This window comes from Heptranchias perlo, unplaced genomic scaffold, assembly GCF_035084215.1.
Source record: "Heptranchias perlo isolate sHepPer1 unplaced genomic scaffold, sHepPer1.hap1 HAP1_SCAFFOLD_73, whole genome shotgun sequence".
Lineage (NCBI taxonomy): Eukaryota > Metazoa > Chordata > Chondrichthyes > Hexanchiformes > Hexanchidae > Heptranchias > Heptranchias perlo.
In genome coordinates, this window is record NW_027139761.1 from 1,433,072 (window position 1) to 1,458,120 (window position 25,049).

At 44.7% G+C, this 25,049-nt stretch overlaps 4 non-coding genes across 4 annotated transcripts; 3 read left to right on the forward strand and 1 right to left on the reverse strand.

The window, feature by feature from the left end:
- Positions 1-1,413: 1,413 nt before the first annotated feature.
- On the forward strand, positions 1,414-1,495 carry trnas-uga (transfer RNA serine (anticodon UGA)). The gene has a single exon. It is a non-coding gene; the product is annotated as a tRNA-Ser (tRNA).
- A 4,566-nt stretch (positions 1,496-6,061) lies between these two features.
- On the reverse strand, positions 6,062-6,135 carry trnat-agu (transfer RNA threonine (anticodon AGU)). The gene has a single exon. It is a non-coding gene; the product is annotated as a tRNA-Thr (tRNA).
- Positions 6,136-21,885: 15,750 nt separating this feature from the next.
- On the forward strand, positions 21,886-21,956 carry trnag-gcc (transfer RNA glycine (anticodon GCC)). The gene has a single exon. It is a non-coding gene; the product is annotated as a tRNA-Gly (tRNA).
- Positions 21,957-24,903: 2,947 nt separating this feature from the next.
- Positions 24,904-24,974, forward strand: trnag-gcc (transfer RNA glycine (anticodon GCC)). Its single transcript has one exon. It is a non-coding gene; the product is annotated as a tRNA-Gly (tRNA).
- Positions 24,975-25,049: the final 75 nt, after the last annotated feature.

Genomic DNA, 25,049 nt, shown 5'->3' on the forward strand with positions numbered 1-25,049 from the left:
AACGGCTAAAGCTCATCGAACCTGCGACACCAGCAGTGAACGGTAAAGATCGAAAGACTGAGACGGTCGGAAAAGAAAAGGACCAACCCAGATGATGAATTCGCAGCCAATGTCCACATTTTGATGTCTCTTCGTCCTCATAGTGAAAACATCAGTACTTTCAGCCCAGTATAAAAACAAAGTCTTGTATTTAGAAAGCGCTTTTCACGACCTCAAGACCTCCCAAAGCGATTTACAACCAATGAAGTATTTTTGAAGTGTGGTCACTGTTATACTTGTGGGAGAGTGGATAATCTGCGGATGCCGAGACAGACAACAATGTAGCTTTAGAGCAATTAATTCTGCAAAGTCTCACTTGATAATACAACTCGCACATTCGAAACGAATGTGGTAAAGAGAGTCTAATATTGTTGATATGAAATAGTTAATGTACGTCTTCACATTGCCGTACATCGGAATAGAAAAAGTGATAGGATGGACAGAATGGTGGCCGATCGGCAGTGGGTGGCACAGAATTCTGCATTGGTTGCACCCCTCTGTTATCAGTGGCTCGTTGGTCTTGGGGTATGATTCTCGCTTTGGGGATTTGCTGATTGTTATTTGAGAGGTCCCGGTCCAGCCCTGCGGTGTTACCATTTTTAGTTCAAAATCACTAATTGGCTTCTCACGTCTTGTCAGCGGTGTAGTCGGCAGGATTGTCTTAATTCCAGTGCATGGAGGACAGAATGCAGAGGTTCTGTCGACGACAACACACATGGAGAAAGGAAAATGTCTCAAGATGGTGTTCAGATTCAAGCTGAATGTAAATGTATCCCAATTCACGTGACCTCATGAATGGAGAACGAAAAATGCTCCTCTATTGGGTGGTGATCGAACCCGGGCCTCCCACGCAGACAGCAAGAATTTTATGACTGAAACAACAAAGTCCACACAGCAGCCGGCGGCATGCGCTCAGTTCGAAACCTGTCTAAAAGAACATACAGTCTCAGAGTTCTCCTGTCATAAACTTCTTCATTCTCTTCTGCAGCCGTGTCGGATTTGTCGCTTGCAGCTGCGATGACCCAATGATTAAGAAGTTGGACTTGCAATGTGATTTTCCAACCCAGCTTCGACGCAACACACGTGGAGAATAGAAAATGTCTCAAATGGTGCGCAGATTTTAGCTGAGGGCGAATGTCGCACAATTCACGCGATCGGATGAATGAAGAATGAAAATAATCCTAAACGAACCGGAAATCGAACCCCGGTTTCTCACGTGATAAATGAGAATTCTATCACCGAGACAGCAAAGTCAGCACATTAACAAGCTGCAAGTTTCCAGTTGGAAACCTGTCTGAGAGAACAAAGTGTCACAGATCTCGTGTGATAACCCTACGCATTCTGATTTATAGCTGTGCAGCATCGGTGCTTGCAGCTGCGATGGCCGAGTGGTTAAGGCGTTGGACTTGAAATCCAATGGGGTTTCCCTGCACAGGTTCGAATCCTATTCGCAGCGCTACTTTGTAAAGTTTGTTCAGTGTTCAAATTAATATGAACTTGAACGAACGGACCTTGTTCGCTCCCTCAGAGAGGTGCTCCATCGCCAACGACGCTTTTAACTCGGAGCCCAATGGTCTCTTGCAAAATTGCAAGACACGTGAAGGAATCTCTCCCAAGCTCGATTCTAAATTCTGCTCGTTCGCAGAACTTGACATTTATACAACTTATTTCTATGTTTTAATCTCTCCCTGTCTCTGTCTCTTGACTTTGCCTGTTTTCTCCTGATGGACTTCTCAGGCATCGTGAACAGCGAAGAATGATGGAACCTGCAACACCAGCAGAGAAGGGTAAAGATGGAAAGACTGAGACGGTAGGAAAAGAAAAGGTGCAACCCAGCTGATGAATTCGTAATTAATGTCCACACGTTTATGTTTCTTCCCCTCACAATGAAAAAATCAGCAATTTGAGTACAGTACACTTATGGTAGAGTGTATAATATGCGGATGTTGAGACCGACAATCGAACCTTTGCCGTGGTGATGAAAGCGCCGAATCCTAAACACTAAACCCCAAGGAAACGCTGAAAATTGTTTGCTGCGAACAAGCAGAGCAACGCGGCCTTTCCTACTTGGCCTCTTTGTAATTCAGGTCATTTTCAAGCCAGACAATCTGCTCGCACAAAATGGCATTTTCTGTTCGAAATAATATCGCGACAGAGGTGATGTTCAGGCAATGACATCACCAAGTAGGCATGTACATGAAATGGAAAGTGAGGTAAAATACGACCACAAGCTGCTGATGGACATGTTTCCATTTCCAAAATTCACGCACCGAATACAGCTCCTTGGAAAACTGCAAGGTCACGCAGGTCCATCGTGAATCGTTTGAAGCAACTGACAGTTTAAAGTGGCATCTCCTGCTGCTTCTGTGGGGAGAGAGAGAGGCACTGTCAGTATTTGCGTGCAGTTTGATTTTGCACAGAACTGCACAGAGAAACAGCAAATATACCGGGGCTGTGAGATGTTCTATATTATTGATATTTCGCCACAGGAATATCCGCGGTCAGAAGCTGAAAAGAAGGAGAGATAAGAGGCCTGAGTATAAACACAGAGCTGAATGAATCATGAAAGAGCGAAAGAAAAAAAATGTCATCAGTTCCACTTTGTCTCGTGCGCAATCTTGGGAGCTCCCCAATGGCCTGGTCGTGAGAATTCGGTACTCTCACCACCGCGAGGTTCGATTCCCAGTCAGGGAATTAACTTTAAAAAGAGTTATGAACTTATTAAATTAATTACATGATGCTAATTAAATCCTGTTCGTAGTTGAATCCCTGTCTTAATCGATAACTTTCCATTTCAGACTGAAGGCGATGTTGACGTGGTTACCGAGAGACAGTCAAAACTTTAATAAGATTTTTATGCTTTGAATGTGATGAATTTTTTTCATTTTATAGACTGCATCTTAAGAGTGGGATTAAAAACGCAGTGGAGTCGTTGTTAAATTTAACATTAACTGGCAATTGTCGCTGTTTATCACAGGAGCGCCCGAACTGGTTCTCCGATCAAGATGAAAGTGACGCAACGAGGAACATCTGATACAAGACGAAAGGCATCGGGCTATGACAAAAATCCCCACCGTTTTGCTTTTCCAAAATAAAGGGTGTGAAATTTATTCTCTGAACATAGGAACAGTCTGGTCTCACTCACTACAGAAATCTCCATGTCACAGCGAACCAGCTGTCCTGCTGCGAATGCGGCCTCCCTTCGGGCCTTTCGGGGGCTTGTCTGTCAAGGAGAATTGTAATTACCGTGAAGCCAATGTTCCATTCCTTTATATGATTCATGTGCCTGATTCCCGACCGCAGGGTAAATGGTAGAATATCAGCCCTGCTCAGCTGGCAATGATTCCGGTACATTTTCTTGATTCCAAAACATGCGTTGAAACCCTGGAACTTTGCGGCGATGAATCCTGAGGATAAAATAAAATAAGGGCTCGAACAATCAAACTTTCACGCTAACGGATAACACCGCCGAGAACAGGTGAAGAGATCACCTGCTAAACCAATAATTCACTGGGCTAAACTTTGAGATTGCAGCGACCAATATAACAACTGTCTGCAGTCAGTGAAAAATGAATGATTAAAGCTTGTAGGAGTGAAAATCCAACCAGCCGGTCTTCGCTCTTAAACCAGCAACTATGAAGAAAAACATGCCGGAGAAATACTCGATTTCAGTGCGGTGACACTGGGCCAGAGTAAAGCTCATTCAATATAATTGCCGAGTGGCTGGAGGGTGGATTTGGAACTCCTGACCGATTGCACCACGCATTTTCCAGATCTGCTTGGATCAACAATCCCTTCAGCTCATCACTAAGAGGGACAACTCGATTCTCGGTTTCTTTTTCATAGAGTCATAGAGTTATACAGCACGGATAGAGGCCCTTCGGCCCATCGTGTCCGCGCCGGCCATCAGCCCTGTCCACTCTAATCCCATATTCCAGCATTTGGTCCGTAGCCTTGTATGCTATGGCATTTCAAGTGCTCATCCAAATGCTTCTTGAATGTTGTGAGGGTTCCTGCCTCCACAACCCTTTCAGGCAGTGAGTTCCAGACTCCAACCACCCTCTGGGTGAAAAAGTTCTGTCTCAAATCCCCTCTAAACCTCCCGCCTTTTACCTTGAATCTATGTCCCCTTGTTATAGAACCCTCAACGAAGGGAAAAAGCTCCTTAGTATCCATCCTATCTGTGCCCCTCATAATTTTGTACACCTCAATCATGTCCCCCCTCAGCCTCCTCTGCTCCAAGGAACGATTGATGAAATTTTACAAATTGGAAGCGATCAATATCAAATGTAAAGACGCCACCGACATGCTCACAGATGCAAAGCGGCCACACTCTGCTTCAATGAGATGAAAGTCAAGAGCGATTTCACGGTCGAATGCAATGGCTAACACAATTCATTCAACGAAAGTTCAGGTCGTTGAGGTGCCTTTAAAGTCCTGATTGTTTCTGTTGGACTTCTTCCCAAAGCATTTGAGATTCACGTGGGACGATTTGGGGACGTTATTTTCTTTTGTGCAAAAGTTTCAACTGCAGTTCAAGATCAAAATTCCTGGGTCGACAGTTGTTCACAATTGATCGGTGCTGGGACCACGGTTGTTCACAATTTATCGATGCTGGCACAACTGTTGTTCACAATATATCAGTGATGGGACCACTGTTGTTAACACTTTATCAGTGGTGGGACCACTGTTGTTCACAATTTATCGGTGCTGGGACCACTTTTGTTCAAAATTTACATTCATGATTTGGACACGGGAATTGGAAGTACAATTTCAAAACTTAGGGACGACACCGAATTGCGAGCTGTAGTTAATACAAAGAAAAATGCGAATAATAAAGGAAGACATTAGTTAATTTGCAGAATGGGCATGTAAATGGCAAATTAATTGCAATATTTATTATATACTCCCTTGCCTTTTTGCCCCCCCCCCCGACTAAATGCATTACCTCACATTTCTTCAGATTGAATTGCATTTGCCACTTCTCTTTCCACCTGTCTGCTCTATGGATATCTTCCTGCAGTCGACAGCTTTCCTCCTCACTATCAACCACAGGAACAATTTTTGTATCATCTGCAAATTTCTTCATCATGCCCCCTACATTTCAGTCTAAATCAATGATCTGTACCATGAAAAGCAGGGACCTAGTACGAAGCCGCATGGAACCCCACTCGAAACAGCCTTCCAATCACAAAAGCACCCGTCGACCACAACCGCTTGCTTCCTGCTACTCAGCCAATTTTGGATTCAACTTGCCAATGTCCCTTGGATCCAATGGGCTTTTACATTTTTAACAAATCTGCCCTGTAGGACTTTGTCAAAAGCCTCGTTAAAATCCATGTTGACTCCATCAATCGCGATACCCTCATCGATCCTCCTTGATACCTCCTCAAATAATTCAATTCAAACGACCTTCCCTGAACAAATCCACGCTGACTGTCCTTGATTAATCCGTGCCTTTCTAAATGACGATTCATACTTCAGCTCGAGTTTAGGCTGACTGGCCTGTATTTACTCGATCTATCCCTGTCTCCCTTTTTCAACAATGGTACAACGTTAGCAATCATCAAATCCTCCTGCACGACACCTTTTGCCAGGGTGGGTTGGAAAATGATGGTCAGAGCCTCCGCTATTTCCTTCCTTGCTTCTGTTAACATCCTGGGATATATTTCATCTGGGCATGCAGATTCAGGTCGAGCGATTTGAGGACTTCTTTTTCCTCTTTGCAAACGTTTGTCCCGCAGGTCAAGATCACAAGTCTTGGTCCAAATTAGGATGTCTTCCGGCTTTGAACCTCAAATCGTGAATTATACCCCGATCCCAACGAGCCTAGAAACAAGAACGTGTCCTCAAATTAACGTGTTACAGACACATTCTCTGAGAGGTCTGTCTGTGGAATGAAAGGGCGTTTTTGAACAGTCATTCTGTTATCCGTTTCCTCCTGAAACCTGAACAAATACGAACACCACAATGTTATTTTGTCGCTTTATTCCATAAATTAAGTAAAATAATAAGCTACACAAGGCATTGCTGGGAGTTGAACCCAGGATCTCCTGTTTACTAGACAGATGCTTTAACCAACTAAGCCACAGCGCCAATTGATGACATATGACCCCCACCTCCTCACTAATATCTATCAGCGACACTTCACTGTTGGGGGTTCAGGCCGTTTTGTCTCTGTCCATTTCGCTTGTCCGTTGACCTGTGCATCCCTGCACTGACTGCATTTCTCGCTGTGTTTATATTTGTGTATCCTTCAGTGCGTTGATACATGGATGACTATGTGTGATTGTATTTGTGACATTAAATAAATCAGGGCTTCAGGCAATTCTCGCTCTGACATTGGAGAACTATTGAGCCGAACTTTACAGCGAAGTGTTGTTTATTGTGGTGATGATACTAAAAAATCGTGAGAGGAGCAAAAAAGGAACAGGAGAAAAACTTGTGAGGGTAAATGAGGAGAACTCTCAAGGTTTTTACAAGTATATTAAGAGAAAGAAGGGAGGCTTAGAGTCGTGTGGGGCACTTAAAGACAGATGGAGGTGATATTGTAATTGAAAATCAGGAAATGGCAGAGTTGCTAAATTTTTACTTTGCATCGGTCATCACAGAAAAGGATGAGGCTAACATGGCAGAGATAAGAGGAAAACTGTTAATAAATCAATGGGATTCGTATAAGTAAAATAATGGCAATGGAGAAAATAATTAGGCTAAAGATCGACAAATCTCCAGGACCTGATGGTTACCACCCCAGGGGATTAAAAGGAACAGGTGAGGAAATTGTACATGCTTTAGTCATGATCGATCAAAACTCTCTTGATTTAGGAATTGTTATTTAACGAAGCGCATCTTGATTGGAGGCTTCTGTTTGAGAAAGATCTCGAAGTGATAATTGAGATATGGAAAATGAAGCTGTTTGGCAGGAGCGCTGATGCTGTCGGTTGTTCGCTGCTCTCGTGTTGCACAATTGTTAACCATGCATTACTTATTTATAGCAGTATGGGCTCCAGAAATGACCAGGTTGTGAGTTAGATCGTCTTCTAAAACAATCAAACCTTTCACTCCGAACATTTTGACCGGAGTTCAAGGTACAACTGGTATGTTCCATAACGCTTCTACTACTTAGTGTTCCCATGTGGGCTCTTGAGTTCCTCTGGCCGACCGTCTTGCAATAGCACGTGCCAGTTTAGTTGTTCATAGGGGAGAGGGGACTTTTAGCGGCAGCTCATATGGCAAAGGGGCCGGTACAAGATCTTTAAATCTAAAGAACCAAACAAACAATTATTCTTTTCGTTAAGCCGATATTCATCGGTTGGAAGTTTCGTGTTGGGAAAATTTGGAAGAGAAATATGCTGCCTGATGTCACTGTTTCACGGGTGAAATTATTCAGCTTACAGATGTTAATACGCTGAAAGGTCGAGAGGCCTTTTCCAGCTCCCGTGTGGGACAAGTTCAGCTTTTGAGCCGCTGGGGAAAGTGCTATTTTAATTGCTGCTAACGAATGACAAGACATTTGGCACAAACAAGAAGAATTGTAAACTCACGAGTTCACTGTCCATGTTTCTTACATCATGTTCAACAGGAACAAGGATTCTCCTCAACACAATACTGAGAATTTTATCAAACGGACCTCACCCTTGCTCGACGGCTGCAGGGATAATTCAGAGACCTCCCATGAATATGTCCGATGGGAGCTTATGTAGTATCGAGCCTGGGTAGCTCAGTCAGTAGAGTATTAGACTTTTAAAGTGGGTATTGAGCTGGAGGTCCAGCGTTTAACTCCCTTTCCAGGCTCCAAATTTCGGAACAGCTGGCAAGCTGTGACTTTGCAGCGGGACCTGCGATGTGTTGTCAAAGTTTCGGTCGGATCTTGTTTCCCAGGGATGGGCAGTAATGCGCTGTCTGAGGCGGTTCCCGATCAGGAATTCAACTTTACTGTATTAGTTCACTGTATTAATTTCGCAAAAGTCATTAAACTCTGTAAAAAAGACTAATACTTGTTCAAATCGCCATTAATCAACCACTAACTTTCTGTTTCCGGCTGAAAGAAATGCTAACTTTTTTTATACGCTCATTCACCAGGCCGAATTTAGGGAGCTCAGAGGGGAAGCGAAAAAGGAAATGAGAAGCAAAGAGAAATATGACTATAGACTGACGGCCAACATAAAAGGGAATCCAATAGTCTTCGACAGGCATGTAAACAGTGAACGGGTAGTAAGAGGAGGGGTGAGTACGATTAGGCACGATAAAGGAGATCTACTCATGGAGGCAGAGGGAATGGCATAGGTACCAAATGAGTACTTTGCATCTATCTTTACCAAGGAAGAAGATGCTGCCAGAGTCTCAGCAAAGGAAGGTGTCGTTGAGATACTGGATGGTCGAAAATTGATAAAGAAGAGGCACTTGAACGGCTGGCTGTACTTAAGGTAAATAAACCACCAGGTCCGGATGGGATGCATGCGAAGTTGCTGAGGGAAGTAAGGGTGGAAATTGCGGAGGTACTGGCCATAATCTACCAACATCCTTGGATATGTGGGTGGTGCCAGAGGACTGGAGAATTGCAGAGGTTACACTCTAGTTCAAAAAAGGTTATACGGATAAAAGCATCAATTGTAAGCCAGTCAATTTAACCTCAGTAGTGGGGAAATTTTTAGAAACGATAATCCGGGACAGAATTAACAGTCACTTGGACGAGGGTGAATTGATTAGGGAAAGCCAGCACGGAATTGTTAAAGGCAAATTGCGTTCAACTAACCTGTAAGAGTTTGTTGATGAGGTAGCAGAGAGGGTCGATGAGGGCAATTCGGTTGATGTGGTGTATATGGGCTTTCAAAAGGCGTTTGATAAAGTGCCGCATGGTCGGCTTATCATCAAGATTGCGGCCCATGGAATAAAGGGGGCAGTAACAATATGAATGCAGAATTGACTAAGGTCTGCTTACACCGCAACTGTAAAAATGGTTAAATAAATCAGAGCTGTAATTACCAAGCAGTGCTTATTTCTCCAAGAAATAACAATATAATCCAGCCGTATGTCCACCTCTAAGATTTCACGACATGCGACAAATTGCCTTTAAGCTGTACCTTAAATTCTGCTCAATCACATAATTTGGAGATTTATACTATTTTTCTTTGCATGTATCTCTCTCTCTGTCTGCGTTTCTTCTCTCCATGTCTTTCCCCCTGATGGACTTATACGGCTTCTTTGAACGGCCAGGTCTGGAAACCTGGGCGTTCCAGACGGGTTTTTGGAACGCCCAGGTTTCCAGACTGTCGGATCTTCAATTCAATTGTCGTGTTTCGACGGGATGAGCTTTGCGATTTTCCGTCTCCGTTTTCAGAAAATATAAACCCAGATGGGATTTCATCTCCTCGGGTCCCGTCACCTGCGGGTAATGGGAATGAACCCAATCCATCACTCGGTCTGAATATCCGTATTCTCATTGCTTCAGAATAAAATTACGGGGTTACAGTTATTTTGAGGACACATTTTAGAAATTAACACATAACAGACTAATTCGAAAACTAGAAGCACGTGGGATTAAAGGACCGGTGGTAACGTGAGCACGTAATTAGCTAAAGGATAGGAGGCAGGGAGTCGTGGTGAACGGATGTTTTTCTGACTGGAGAGAAATATGCAGTGGGATCCCCCAGGGGTCGGTACCAGGACTATTGCTTTTCTTGTTATATATACATAATTTGGATGTAGGAATAGGGAGTACAGTTTCGAAGTTTGCGGATGATACAAAACTTGGCAACGTAGAAAATAGTGAGGAAGATAGCAGCAGACTTCAGGAGGACATGGACAGACTGGGGAAATGGGCAGTCACGTGACAGATTTAACGCCGATCAGTGTGAAGTGATGCACTTTTGGAAGAAGAACAAGAAGAGGCAGTATAATCTAAATGGAACAATTTATGTGGAGTTGCAAGAGCAGAGGGAACTGGGGGAGCATATTCACAAAACAGGGCAAGTTGATAAGGTAGTTAAAAAAGCGTATGGGATATTTGGCTTTGTAAATGGGGGCATTGAATTTAAATACAAGGAAATCACACTAAACCTTTACAAATCACTGGTTAGGCCTCAGCTGGAATGTATTGTTCACTTCTGGGCACCATACTATACGAAGGATGAAAAGGGATTGAAGAGGATTCAGAGCAGGTTGGCCAGGATGGTACCAGGGAGGAGGGACTTCAGTTATTTGGAGAGATGGGAGAAGCTGGGATTAGTCTCCTTACAGCAGAGATGGTTAACGGGAGACCGTATTGAGGTATTCAGAATAATGAGGTGTTTTGAAATAGCAAGCAGGGAGAAGCTGTTTCCTTGGCAACTGGGTCAGTAAGCAAAGATTTAAAATATTTGGCAAAATAACTAGAGAGAAATCTAAGAGATTTTTTTTCACACAGAGGGTTTGTTAAGATCAGGAACGCACTTCCTGAAAGGGTGGTGGAAGCAGATTCCACAGGATCATTCAAAAGGCAATTGGACATGTACTTGAGGAGGACTAATTTGCAGGGTTATGGGGAAAATCTGGGGTGTGGGTCTAATTTGGACAGGGCTTCGAAAAATAGCCGGCACAGGTACGATGGCCGAATGGCCTTCTCCAATACTGTAAGATTCTATGATTCTATGAATCCATCTGAATCGTTGGAATTGACAATATTCTGTGTTGTGGAGCCAAGAAAATTATAACCATGATATTCGGCTTCTCCATTCCCTTATGAATATCGCAGATTATAATGTCCAGGCGGGGGTGGGACTGAATGGGGGATAGAGTGCGGAGATTGGAATGGAAGCCCAGCAGGATGAATTTGATCTCAACAGCAGGCGGTGAACCTTCTTCTCGAGAGAGGATCGTCATTTCAGTTCAGAAGAGAAAAGGTATTAAGAAAATCGGGTGAAACAGATACGGAATGATCCGGGACTGAGAGCACATCTCTTTTAAACCGACACAGACACGGAATGATCCGGGACTGACAGCACATCCCTTTCAAACAGACACAGACACGGAATGATCCGGGACTTACAGTACATCCCTTTTCAACCGATAGAGACACGGAAGGATCCAGGACTAACAGCACATCCTTTTCAAAAAGAGGCAGACACGGAAAGATCCGGGACTGACAGCACATCCCTTTTAAACAGACACAGACACGGAATGATCCGGGACTGACAGCACATCCCTTTTAAACAGACACAGACACGGAATGATCCGGGACTGACAGCACATCCCTTTTAAACAGACACAGACACGGAAAGATCCGGGACTGACAGCACATCCCTTTTCAACAGACACAGACACGGAATGATCTGGGACTGACAGCACATCCCTTTTAAACGGACACAGACACGGAATGATCCGGGACTTACGGCACATCCCTTTTAAACATACACAGACACGGAATGATGCGGGACTTACAGCACATCCCTTTTAAACAGACACAGATTCGGAATGATCCGGACATAAATCATAATTATGGTACATAAGTTTCTCTTCCGTTGACCATAAGATTTACTCGTTTTACAATGACACCACTGTGCACTTTGATTATATGCGACCTTACAATCTCAACACCTTCTTGGTCGGAACTGTTGCTGATTTCAACGCAAAAACCTCCGTTTGCCGTTTCGAGAAGTTAAGGACTTGACCAGACTTTCTGGATGGACTGAATGAAAGAAACAACATCGACGAGGAATGGATTCGAACCCACGCGTGCAGAGTCCAATTGATTAGCAGTCCATCGCCTTAACCGCTCGGCCACCTCGTCACATGCGCAAACTTGCGAAAGCTCCTTTATTCAAAATGAAAATACTGGCTATGTTGCCAAACTGAAATCAAAACAGTGAATGCTGGTTATCCTCAGCAGGTCAGGCAGAATCTTTAGATATAGAAACAGAGTAAACATTTCATGTAGATGACCATCACATGAGTATTCAATTACAATCCTGACTTGCGCCTTGCAGCTGAGGAGATGGCTTTGGGGAGTCAGGAGGTGAGTTACTGGGCGCAGAATATCCAGCCTCTGACCTGCTCTTGTCGCCACAGTATTTTGGTGGCGAGTCCAGTTAGCTTTCTGGTTCATGATGACCACCAGGATGATGATGGTGGGGGATTCCTGGAAAGATTCCGGGAATGAGGGGCTTTAGTTTCATGGATAGATTGGAGAAGCTGGGGTTGTTCTCCTTGGAATAGAGACGGTTGCGAGGAGATTTAATCGAGGTATTCAAAATCATGAAGGGTCTGGACAGAGTAGAGAGAGTGAAACTGTTCCTATTGGTGGAAGGGTCAATGACCAGAGGACATCGATTTAAGTTGTTTGGCAAAAGAGCCAAAGGTGACATGAGGAAAAAGTTTTTTACACAGCGATTGTTTAGGATCTGGAATGCACTGCCCGAGGGGGTGGTGGAGGCAGATTCAAACATGGCCTTCAACAGGGAAGTGGATAAGTATTTGAAACGAAAAAAAAAATACAGGGCTGGAGGGAAAGGGCGGGGTGGGGCGGTGGGGTCTAGCTGGATTGTTCTTGCAGAGAGCCGGTACGGACTCGATGTGCCGAATGGCCTCTTTCCATGCTGTAACCTTTCTATGATTCTATTCTGTGTGTCGGGGGCGATGCAAAGTGACCGGCGCGTGACGTAAATCGACCTGCTCATGTCCATTCCCTGATAATAAATCCTAGTGTGATGCAAAGAAGAAATACATAATTATGGTACATATCTTTCATCTTATGCTCACCATAAGAGATACTTCGTTTACCAGGGGGCCATTGCGCACTTTGATTGAAACATCACCTGGATCACCCCTTTCACTCCCAACACCTCCGTGCAAGAAACATTTTGGGTGGCAATTCAGACTTTGCTGATTTGTGCAAACAGATGTAAGCCAGCAATGGGGAAACGCACTTCTTTGGAAAGAAGATTTTTAGGTGAGGCGGCCAAAATAAACAGCTCGACGAATTGTGACAGAGATGGGATTCGAACCTACATAATCGAAAAATTGAATCCAGCATCTGAGAGAGTTAAGATGCTCTCCTACCTACCAGTACATCCACTGCTGATGAAAAAGTTTAGAGAGCTGAAACCTTACCTCTGGTTCTTTCTCCACAGGCGCTGCCTGACCTGCTGAGTGTTTCAAGCATTTTCTGTTTTCATTTTTGTGATTTCACAATGGCTGTTTTCCTGAAAACACCCAATTTCACCCAAGGACAAAGCTCGCACTTCACTTTCCCCACGCGCTTTAAAGTCTGTCGTTTCTGAACAAAATCCCCTCCGCGCCGGACATTCAAAGGACCTTTCGCTCACGGCCAACCTCCTGTAATCGACACTTTTTCACCATTCCCGCTCTTCTCATTTCTCCACATTCCTTTTCAATCGGACATTTCCACAGACCTATTAAGATCAAGCGGAACATTTCCGACCTGACTGCACCGCCCAGATTGCCAAAAGTGCACCTTTCAGCCGTCATTCGCAGCTATGTCGCGCCGCCCGTCTCTCCCGCACATCAACTGCTCGGGGAAAAGCGCCAATGACCATGGAAACAAAACCCAGTTCTTCAGTTAACATCCCCCGTGTCACAAGTTACCCCATGGAAATTTCACGGAAAAGTATGCCGCTGTCCTTCCGAATGCCTGCCCTGCTTTCTTAGTGCTTGTCTATGGAACAGTCACGCAGATCAAAATGTATCGATTGGTTTCAAGGCACAAATGAACATTGGTGCGAGCGGGACATGTGCCCCCGAGAAACAGCGGTCGATGTGGAGCAAACTTAAAGGCGTAAGAATGTGAAAGTGAATGTTAGAGTTGGCAAGGCCGCAGGAAAGTCTCAATGAAATGGACGATGATTGTGGAAGGAAGAAAATGCTGGAAGAAGCGACAGGTCTGAATTTTGGATCATCCAGCAGAGACACATGAGAGAACAAAAACAGAATACAGACAAAGGTGCTGGAGGCAGAAAGAAAAAGCAGGAAATAAGAGAAATGAAAAGAGAGTAACTTAGTGGAGCGCGAAGAGATACAGTAGCATAGTGGTTATGTTAAGTGGCTAATAAGCCAGAGACCTGGACTCAGAATCCGGGGTCACGAGTTCATAATCCCGCCATGACAGCTGGAGAAATTCAATTCATGAAAAATAAAAGTTGGAATTAAAATACCAGTCTCAGTAATGGTGGCCATGAAACTACCGGATTGTTGTAAAAACCCATCTGGTTTACTCATGCCCTTCAGGGAAGGAAACCTGCCTTCCTTACCCAGTCTGGCCTCTATGTGACTCCAGACCCACAGCGACCAATGAAGCTCATTCCTTATTGCCCTCTAAAATGGCCTGGCAAACCACTCAGTTGTAAAATCTCGATTAACAAAAAAGTCTTAATAAAACCGGACGGGCCACTGGGCACCGCACACGACAAAGGCTCAAACCAAGCCCAGTCGAGTCTGCAAAGTCCTCCTCACGAACATCTGGGGACTTGTGCCAAAATTGGGAGAGCTATCCCACAGACTTGTCAAGCAACAGCCTGACATAGCCATACTCACAGAATCATACCTTTCAGCCAAAATCCGCAGACTCTTCCATCACCATCCCTGGGTATGTCCTGTCCCACTGGCAGGACAGACGGACCAGACAGTGGCGGTACAGTGATATGCAGTCAGGATGGGAGTGCTCAACATTGACTGTGGACCTCATGGCATCAGGTCAAACATGGGTAAGTGAAACCACCTACTGACAAGCCCTCAGCAGCTGATATCAGTCCTCCTCCATGTTGAACACCACTTGGAGGAAGCACTGAGGGTAGCTGGGGGACTTCAATGCTCATCACCAAAGGTGGCTCGGTAGCACCACTACTCGCCGAGGCCTGAAGGGCATTGCTGCAAGATTGGGCCGACTGTAGATGGTGAATGAATCAACACGAGGGAAAAACCAACTTGACCTCGTCCTCACCAATCGACGTGTAGCAAATGCATCTGTCCATGACAGTATTGGTAGGAGTGACCACTGCACAGTCCTCGTGGAGACGAAGTCCTGTCTTCGCACTGAGGATACCATCCAACGTGTTGTGTGGCAATACCACCGTGCTAAATGGGATAGATTCAGAACAGATCCAGCAGCTCAAAACTGGGCATTCCATGAGGTGCTGTGTGGCCATCCTGCAGCAGCATAATTGTATTCCAGCACAATCTGTAACTTCTTCGCCCGGCATATTCCTCACTCTGCCAACAAGCCAGGGAATCAATCCGGGTGCAATGAGGAGTGTGGAAGAGCATGCCAGAAGCAGCACCAGGCGTACCTAAAAATGAGGTGCCAACCTGGTGAAGCTACAACTCAGGGCTAAACATGCTGTAGATTAGAGCAAAGCGAATCCACAACCAACGGATCAGATCAAAGCTCTGAAGTCCTGCCACAGCCAATCGTGAATGGTAGTGGACAATTAAACAACTAACGGGAGGAGGAGGCTCTGTGAACTCTGTAGACATCCCCATCCTTAAGTAATGGACGAGTCCAGCACGTGAGTGCAAAAGACAAGGCTGTCAGCGTTTGCAGCCAGAAGTGCCAAGTGGATGAATCCATCACGGCCTCCTCCCAATATTCATCGCAGCCAGTCATCAAACAATTCGATTCACTCCACGTGATATCAAGAAACGGCTAAATGCACTGGATACATCAAAGGCTATGGGCCCCGACAACATTCCGGCGGTAGGACTGAGGTCTTGTGCTCCAGAACTAGCTGCGCCTCTAGCCAAGCTGTTTCAGTACAGCTACAACACTGGCACCGACCCGACAATGTGGAAAATTGCCCAGGTATGTCCTGTCAACAAAAAGCAGGACAAATACAATCTGGCCAATTACTGCCCCATCAGTCGACTCTCAATCATCAGCAAAGTGATGGAAGGTGTCGTTGACAGTGCTATCAATCGGCAATTACTCACCAATAACCTGCTCACCGATGCTCAGTTTGATTCCGCCAGGACCACTCGGCCCCAGACCTCATTACAGTCTTGGTCCAAACATGGACAAAAGAGCTGAATTCCAGAGGTGAGGTGAGAGTGACTGCCCTTGACATCAAGGCAGCATTTGACCGAGTGTGACACGAAGAAGCCCTAGTAAAATTGAAGTCAATGGGAATCAGGGGAAAAGTCTCCAGTGGCTAACACAAAGGAAGATGGTAGTGGTTGTTGGAGGCCAATCATCTCAGCCCCAGGTCATTGCTGCAGGAGTTCCTCAGGGCAGTGTCCCAGGCCCAACCATCTTCAGCTGCTTCATCAATGACCTTCCCGCCATCATAAGGTCAGAAATGGGGATGTTCGCTGATGATTGCACAGTGTTCAGTTCCATTCGCAACCCCTCAAATAACGAAGCAGTCCGAGCCCGCATGCAGAAAGACCTGGACAACATCCAGGCTTGGGATGACAAGTGGCAAGTAATATTCGCGCCAGACAAGTGCCTGGCAATGAGCATCTGCAACAAGAGAGAGTCCAGCCACCTCCCCTTGACGTTCAACGGCATTGCCATCGCCGAATCCCCCACCATTAACATCCTGGCGGTCACTATTGACCAGAAAATTTACTGGACCAGCCATGTAAATGCTGTGGCGACGAGATGCTGGGTATTCTGCGGAGAGTGACTCACCTCCTGACTCCCCAAAGCCTTTCCGCCGTCTACAAGGCTAAGGTCTGGAGTATAATGGAATACTCTCCCCTTGCCTGGATGAGTGTAGCTCCAACAACACTCAAGAAGCTCGACACCATCCAGGACAAAGCAGCCCCCTTGAATGGCACCCTAGCCACCACCCTAAACATTCACTCCCTTCACCACCTGCGCACAGTGGCTGCAGTGTGTACCATCCACGGGATACACTGCAGCAACTCGCCAAGGCTTCTTCGACAGCACCTCCTAAACCGACGACCTCTACCATCGAGAAGGACAAGAGCAGCAGGCACATGGGAACAAAACCACCTGCACGTTCCCCTCCAAGTCACACACCATCCCGACTTGGAAATATATCGCCGTTCGTTTATCGTCGCTTGGTCAAAATCCTGGAATTCCATTCCTAACAGCACTTTGGGAGAACCTTCACCACACGGACTGCAGCGGTTCAAGAAGTCGGCTCACCACCACATTCTCAAGGGGCAATTAGGGATGGGCAATAAATGCCGGCCTCGCCAGCGACGCCCACATCCAGTGAACGAAGAAAACATTAATGTGAAGACATTGGCTGCAGCAGCGGGGTTGCACTTTTTATTTTCCTACTGTCTCAATCTTTCTTTATTAACTGGACAAATCAAATTGGGCAGGGCAGCCTTGAGGAAGAGTTTATTGAGTGTATTAGGGATGGATTTCTTGAGCAGTACGTAACTGATCCAACAAGGGGCCAAGCAACCTTGGACCTGGTCCTGTGTAATGAGCCAGGATTAATTATTAATGTCCTAGTTAAGGATCGCCTTGGAATGAGTGACCATAACATGGTTACATTCCATATCGAATTAGAGGGTGAGAAGATTGGTTCTCAAACAAGCGTACTGAGCTTGAATAAAGGAGACTATGATGGTATGAGAGCGGAATTGATTAAAGTGGACTGGGAAAATAGATTAAAGGGTAAGACGGTACATGAGCAATGGTGTTCATTCTAGGAGTTATTTTACAACTTTCAAAAAATATATATTCCACTGAGGAAAAAAGGGTGTAAAAGAAATGACAGCCATCCGTGGCTAAGTAAAGAAATTAAGGACAGTATCCGACTAAAAACAAGGACATATAAGGTAGCCAAACTTAGTGGGAGGATAGAAGATTGGGAAGACTTCAAAAGACAGCAAAAAGTAACTAAAGGATTGATTATGAAAGGGAAGATAGATTATGAAAATAAATTAGCAAAAAATATAAAAGCAGATAGCAAGAGTTTCTATAGTTATATAAAAAGAAAAAAGGGTGGCAAAGGTAAACGTCGGTCCCTTTCGAGGATGAGAACATGGAAACGGCAAAAATGCTGAACAAATATTTTGTTTCAATATTTACGGTAGAGGACACTAAGAATATCCCAACACTGGACAAACAGGGGGCTCGAGGGGGGGAGGAGCTAAATACGATTAAAATCACTAAGGAATTGGTACTCAGTAAAATAATGGGACTGAAGGCGGATAAATCCCCTGGACTTGATGGCTTACATCCGAGGGTCTTGAGGGAAGTGACAGTTGGGATTGTGGATGCTTTGGTAATAATTTTCCAAAATTCTCTGGACTCGGCAAAGTTCCCGGCAGATTGGAAAACTGCAAATGCAACACCCTTATTTAAAAAGGGTAGTCGGCAGAAGGCTGGAAATTATAGACCAGTTAGCCTAACATCTGTGGTGGGTAAAATTTTGGAATCTATTATTAAGGAGACAGTAGTGGAACATTTGGATAAACATAATTTAATAGGACAAAGTCAGCATGGCTTTACGACGGGGAAGTCATGTCTGACAAATTTGCTTGAGTTCTTTGAGGACATAACGTGCAGGGTGGATAAAGGGGAACCAGTGGACGTAGTGTATTTAAACTTCCAGAAGGCATTCGACAAGGTGCCACATAAAAGATTATTGCTCAAGATAAAGAATCACTGGATTGGGGGTAATATTCTGGCATGGGTGGAGGATTGGTTATCTAACAGGAAGCAGAGAGTTGGGATAAACAGTTCATTCTCGGACTGGCAACCAGTAGCCAGTGGTGTTCCGCAGGGGTCGGTGCTGGGTCCCCAACTCTTTCCAATCTATATTAACGATTTGGAGGAGGGGACCAAGTGTAACATATCAAAGTTTGCAGATGATACAAAGATGGGAGGGAAAGTGGAGAGGGAGGAAGACATAAAAAACCGACAGGGGGATATAGACAGGCTGGGTGAGCGGGCGGAGATTTGGCAGATGCAATACAATATTGGAAAATGTGAGGCTATGCACTTTGGCAGGAAAAATCAGAGAGCAAGTTATTATCTTAAAGGCGAGAAACTGGAAAGTACTGCAGTACAAAGGGATCTGGGGGTCCTCGTGCAAGAAAATCAAAACGTTAGTATGCAGGTGCAGCAGGTGATCAAGAAGGCCAACGGAATGATGGCTTTTATTGCTCTGGGGATAGAATATAAAAACAGGGAGGTATTGCTGCAGTTATATAAGGTATTGATGAGACCGCACCTGGAATACTGCATACCGTTTTGTTCTCCATACTTAAGAAAATACATACTTGCTCTCGAGGCGGTACAACGAATGTTCACTCGGTTAATCCCGGGGATGAGGGGGTGGACATATGAGGAGAGGTTGAGTAGATTGGGACTCTACTCATTGGAGTTCAGAAGAATGAGAGGCGATCTTATTGAAACATATAAGATTGTGAAGGGGCTTGATCGGGTGGATGCGGTAAAGATGTTCCCAAGGATCGGTGAAACTAGAACTAGGGGGCATAATCTTTGAATAAGGGGCTGCTTTTTCAAAACTGAGATGAGGAGAAACTTCTTCACTCAGAGGGTAGTAGATCTGTGGAATTTGCTGCACCAGGAAGCTGTGGAAGCTACATCATTAAATAAATTTAAAACGGAAATCGACAGTTTCCTTGAAGTAAAGGGAATTAGGGGTTACGGGGAGCGGGCAGGAAATTGGACATGAATTTAGATTTGAGATTAGGATCAGATCAGCCATGATCTTATTGAATGGCGGAGCAGGCTCGAGGGGCCGATTGGCCGACTCCTGCTCCTATTTCTTATTGACCTTCTCTGCTGGTGTTGCAGATTCGATCAGGCATCGCCGTTTCAGGAAGCCTGAGAAGTCCATCAGGGGACAATACAAGAGACAGAGACAGGGAGAGATAAAGAAATGCATGCAAAGAAAATAAAGAGAATACATAGAATCATACAGTCATAAAATGGTAACAACACAGAAGGAGGCTATTCGGTCCATTGAGCCCGTGCCGGCTCATTGTAAGAGCGATCCAGTTCGTCCCACTCACCCGCTCCTTCACGTGTGTTGCGCCTTGGAAACTTCCACACCCTGTCCTCTGGAGCTCAAATATTCTCTGGAAAAAAATCAATTCTCCCAACAGCAACACCGAAATGATGTCGGAAGCGAATTGCTGACTTTTCACGAAAAGCACTGAGATAGGAAAGATCGTGCGGAATTTGAAACTGAGATCTCACGTATATCATTTAACGCAAAAGCTCTAAGCGAGAATCATACCCCGAGACCCACGAACCGCTGACATTGAAATCGTACACCAGTTAAAATGTGCGCTGCCTCCCACTGCCGATCGGCCATCCTTTCAGACCTCTTCTGTCCATCCAATCTCGTTTTCTATTCTGGTGCACAGCAATATCAAGTTGTTCATTAACGACTTCCAGTGACCAATATTAGTCTCCCTTTACCAAATTGGTTTCGACTGTACGATTAGAATTATGAAGTAAGACGTTTCAGAACTAGTTGCTCTGAAACTACATTGCTTGGGAGGAGACTGAGAGGTGCAGATGAACAGTGGAACGTTGGAGTGTATGTCCACAGATCACAGAAGGTAGTAGAACAGGTGGATAAGGTGGTTGTGAAGTCACAAAGGATACTCTCCTTTATTTGCGAGGCATAGAATCAAAGAGCAGGGAGGTTATGGAAGAAATGTATGAAACAATAGTTAGGCCACAGCCAGAATACTGCGTACAGTTGTGGTCACACATTACAGGATAGGTGTGATTGCACTCGAGAGGGTACAGAGGACATTTACGACAACGTTGCCAGAACTGGAGAATTTTAACGATGAGGATAGATTGGATAGGCTGGGGTTGTTTGCTTTGGAACTGATGAGGCTTTTGGGAGATTTAATTAAGGTGTATAAAATTATGACGGGCCTAGATAGAGTGGATAGCAAGAACCTATTTCCCTTAGCAGGGAGGTCAATAATCAGGGTACACAGATCTAAGATAATTGGTCGAAGGATTAGAGGGGAGCGGAAGATTTAATTCCCAGCCAGTGAGCGGTGGGGGTCGGGAAATCACTGCCTGAAAGGGTGGGAGAGGAGGAAACCCTCATCGCATTGAAAAATAAAAACTTCAACATGCACGTGAAGATCCGTAACCTACAAGATTAGTGACCAAACGCTGGAAAGTGAGATGAGGCTCGGTACCGATTTTTCGGTAAGCACAGGCAAGATGTGCAGAATGGCTTCCTTCAGTGGCCTAACTTTCTATGATTCGATGATATGATTGCCGTCTGTCTCGGCATCGCGATAATATACACTCTACCATAAGTATACTTTAATCAAATTGGTGCTTTGTTTCACTGTGAGAGCGAAGAGACATAAGTGTGTAGACATTGGCTGCTGCAACTCAGTTGCACCTTTACTTTTCCTACCGTCTCAGTCCTCTTCTCCAGCCTTCTCTGCTGGTGTTGCAGGTTAGATCAGCCTTCGCCGTTCAAGGAAGCCTGAGAAGTCCAGCAAGGGACACACAGAGAGACATGAGACAGAGACAGGGAAAGATAGAGATATGCATGCAAATCAAATAAAGAGTATAAATGTCAGGTTTTGCAAACTAGAAGAATTTAAGTTACAAATTGGGAGAGATTCCTTCTCGGGTCTTGAAATCTTAGAAGAGAAGATTGGACGCCCGATTAAAAGCACCGGCCACGTTGAAGCATCTGGGAGAGAGGTAAATGTGGTCAATTAATTCCATTTAATATATTTGAGCATTGAAGAGATCTTTGAAGAGGAGCGCTTCGAGCAGAATTCAAAACTAGGCAGGAAAACCACATCGGAGTTTTGAGACCACCGCTTCAACCTCTCGGCCATCCCAGCTGTAAACGGCATGTTCGTTCAAACAGGATTCCATTCAGAAACATGCAATTTCTGTACAAGTTAGCATTGGTGGTTCAGGAGTAGAATTCTCGCCTGCCACGCGGGAGACCCGGGTTCGATTCCCGGCCAATGCACGATTATTTTGCATTCTGCACCAAGGAGGAACTTCGGAACAAGATTGTGGTTTTTGGTCCTTCCAGCCTGTTCCGCAACTCAATGAGATCATGGCTGAGTTGTGACCGAAGTCCCTGGACCCGCCTTCGTCCCATAGTTCTCAATACGTTTGGTTAACAAAAATCTATAAATCACGGGTTTGAAATTAACAATTGAGCTTACATCAACTGCCGTTTGTGGAAGAGACTTCCACACTTCTACCTCCCTTTGCTTGTGGAAGTGTGTCCTAACTTCACTCCCGAAAGTCCTGACTCTAATGTTTAGGCGATGACACAAGTCCAAGACACCTCAACGAGCGGAAATAGTTTCTTTGTAACTACCCCATCAGTTCCTCTTGATATCTTGATAATTTCGATCATATCAGCCTTTAATCTACTAAATTGCAAGGAATACAACCATAGTTTGTGTAATCTCTCCTCGTAATTTAAGGCTTAGAGTCCAGGTATCATTCTAGTAAATCTACACTGCACTCCCTCCAAGGACGGTATATCCATCCTAAGGTGCGGTGCCCAGAACTGAACACAGCACTCCAGGTGTGTTCCAACCAGAGCTTTGTGTAGATGTAGCATAATGTCTATTCCCTTGTATTCTCATCCTCTAAATATACAGGCCACCATTCCATTAGAATTTTTGATTATTTCCTGTACCTGCCCATGACATGTTATTGATCTATGTACATGGACACCTAAGTTCCTGTGGAACTTCAGAGTTTCGAATTATTCACCTTTTGTAAAGTATTCTGATCTATCATTGTGAAGTCCAAAGTGGATGACCTCACACTTGCCAAAATTGAAATCCATTTGCCACGGTTTTGGCCATTCATTTATTATATTAATGTCTCTCTGGATTGTTATGCTTTCATCTGCACTGCTCACAACGCTGCTCATTTTGGAGCCATCCACAAACTTCGATATGTCGTTCTCGAACCCGTCATCTAATATTAATGAGAACGCCTGAACTGGGGGAATTCACATTCAGCATCAATCTCTTCATCATCCAGAGACATTTTATTTACTTTACATGTGTTGCGCCTTGGGAAACTCAGCACTCTGTCTTCTGGAGCTCAAACATGCTCTGCATGTAATTCAATCCTACCAACAGCAATACTGAGAAGATGTCAGAAGCCAATTGGTGTCTCTTCACTCAAAGTTGTGGAACAGCAAGGCTCATCCGGGATTTGAACGCGGAACTTCTCGGACTTCAATTAACTAAAGCCTCAAAGCGAGAATCATGCATTTGGATCAACCAGGCGCTGTTACTTGCTTTGTGCAGCCAGTGACAAGTTTCGTTGTCTTCCAAAGCCGATCGGCTATCCTTTCAGACCTCTTCTGTGCATCCAATCTCGTTTTCCATTCCGGTGTGCACTAATATCAAGCTGTGCACTAACTATTTCCTGTCGCCAATATTAGTTTCCCTTTACTAATTCGGTTTCGTCTGTGCGACTTTTATTATCAAGCAAGACGTTTCAGAATTAGTTGCTCTGAAACTACATTGCTTTGGAGGATACTGAGAGGTGTCGATGAAAAGAGGGACCTTGGAGTGCATGTCCACAGATTCCTGAAGGTAAGAGGACACGTAGTTAAAGTGGTTAAAAAGGCATACAGGATATTCTCCTTTATTAGCTGACGCATAGAATGTAAAAGCATGGAGGTTATGGTAGAAATTTATAAAACAATGGTTCAGCCTCAGCAAGAAAGCAACATATAGTTGTGGTCACCACATTACAGGAAAGATGTGATTGCACTAAAGATGGTACAGGGGAGATTTACGACACTGTTGCCAGAACATGATAATTTTAGCTATGAGATTAGATTGGATAGGATGAGGTTGTTTGCTTTGTAGATGAGGAGGCTGTTGGCAGATTTTATTGAGGTGTACAAAATTATGACGGCCCGAGATTGAGTGGATAGCAAGGACCTATTTCCCTTAGCAGGGAGGTCAATAATCAGGGTACATCGATCTAAGGTAATTGGTAGAAGGATTAGAGGGGAGAGGAAGATTTTTTTCCCACCCAGTGGACGGTGGGGGTCGGGAAATTTCTGCGCGAAAGGGTGGGAGATGCAGAAACCTTCATCGCATTGAAAAAATAAAAAACTTCAATATGCATGTTAAGATCCGTTACTAAAAGTATTAGGTATCAAACGCTGGATAGTGAGATGCGGCTCGGTATCGATTTTTTCGGCCGGCACAAGCACGATGTGCAGAATGGTTTCCTTCTGTGGCCTAACTTTCTAGGATTCGATGATATGATTGCCGTCTGTCTCGGCATCGTGATAACATCCACTCTCCCATAAGTATACTTTAATCAAGTTGGTGCTTTGTTTCACTGTGAGAGCAGAGACATAAGTGTGTAATCATTTGTTACAGCAGCTGGGTTGCACCTTTATTTTCCTACCGTCTCAGCCCATTTTTTTCCCCTGCTCTGCTGGTGTTGCAGGTTCGGTCAGCCTTTGCCGTTCAAGGAAGCCTGAGAAGTCCATCAGGGGTCACACAGAGAGACAAGAGACAGAGACAGGGAAAGATAGAGAGATGCATGCAAAGAAAATAAAGAGTATAAATGTCAGGTTTTGAAAACTAGCGGAATTTAAGTTACAGATTGGGAAATATTGCTTCTCGGTCTTGAAATCTTGGAAGAGAAAATTGGACGCCCAATTAAAAGTACCGGCCACGTTGAAGTATCTCTCATGCTGGGACAGAGGTAAATGCGGTCAATTAATTCCAATTTATGTATTTGAGCATTGAAGAGATCTTTAAACCGGAGCACTGCGAGCCGAATTCAAACCAAGGCAGGAAAACTCCATTGGGGTTTTGAGACAACAGCTTCAACCACTCGTCCATCGCAGCTGGAAACGGCATGTTAGTTCAGACAGGATTCCATTTAGAAACATGCAAATTCTACACAAGCCAGCATTGGTGGTTCAGGGGTAGAATTCTCGCCTGCCACGCGGGAGACCCGGGTTCGATTCCCGGCCAATGCACGATCGTTTTGCATTCTGCACCAAGGAGGAACTTCGGAACAGGAGTTTGGTATTTGATCCTTCCAGCCTGTTCCG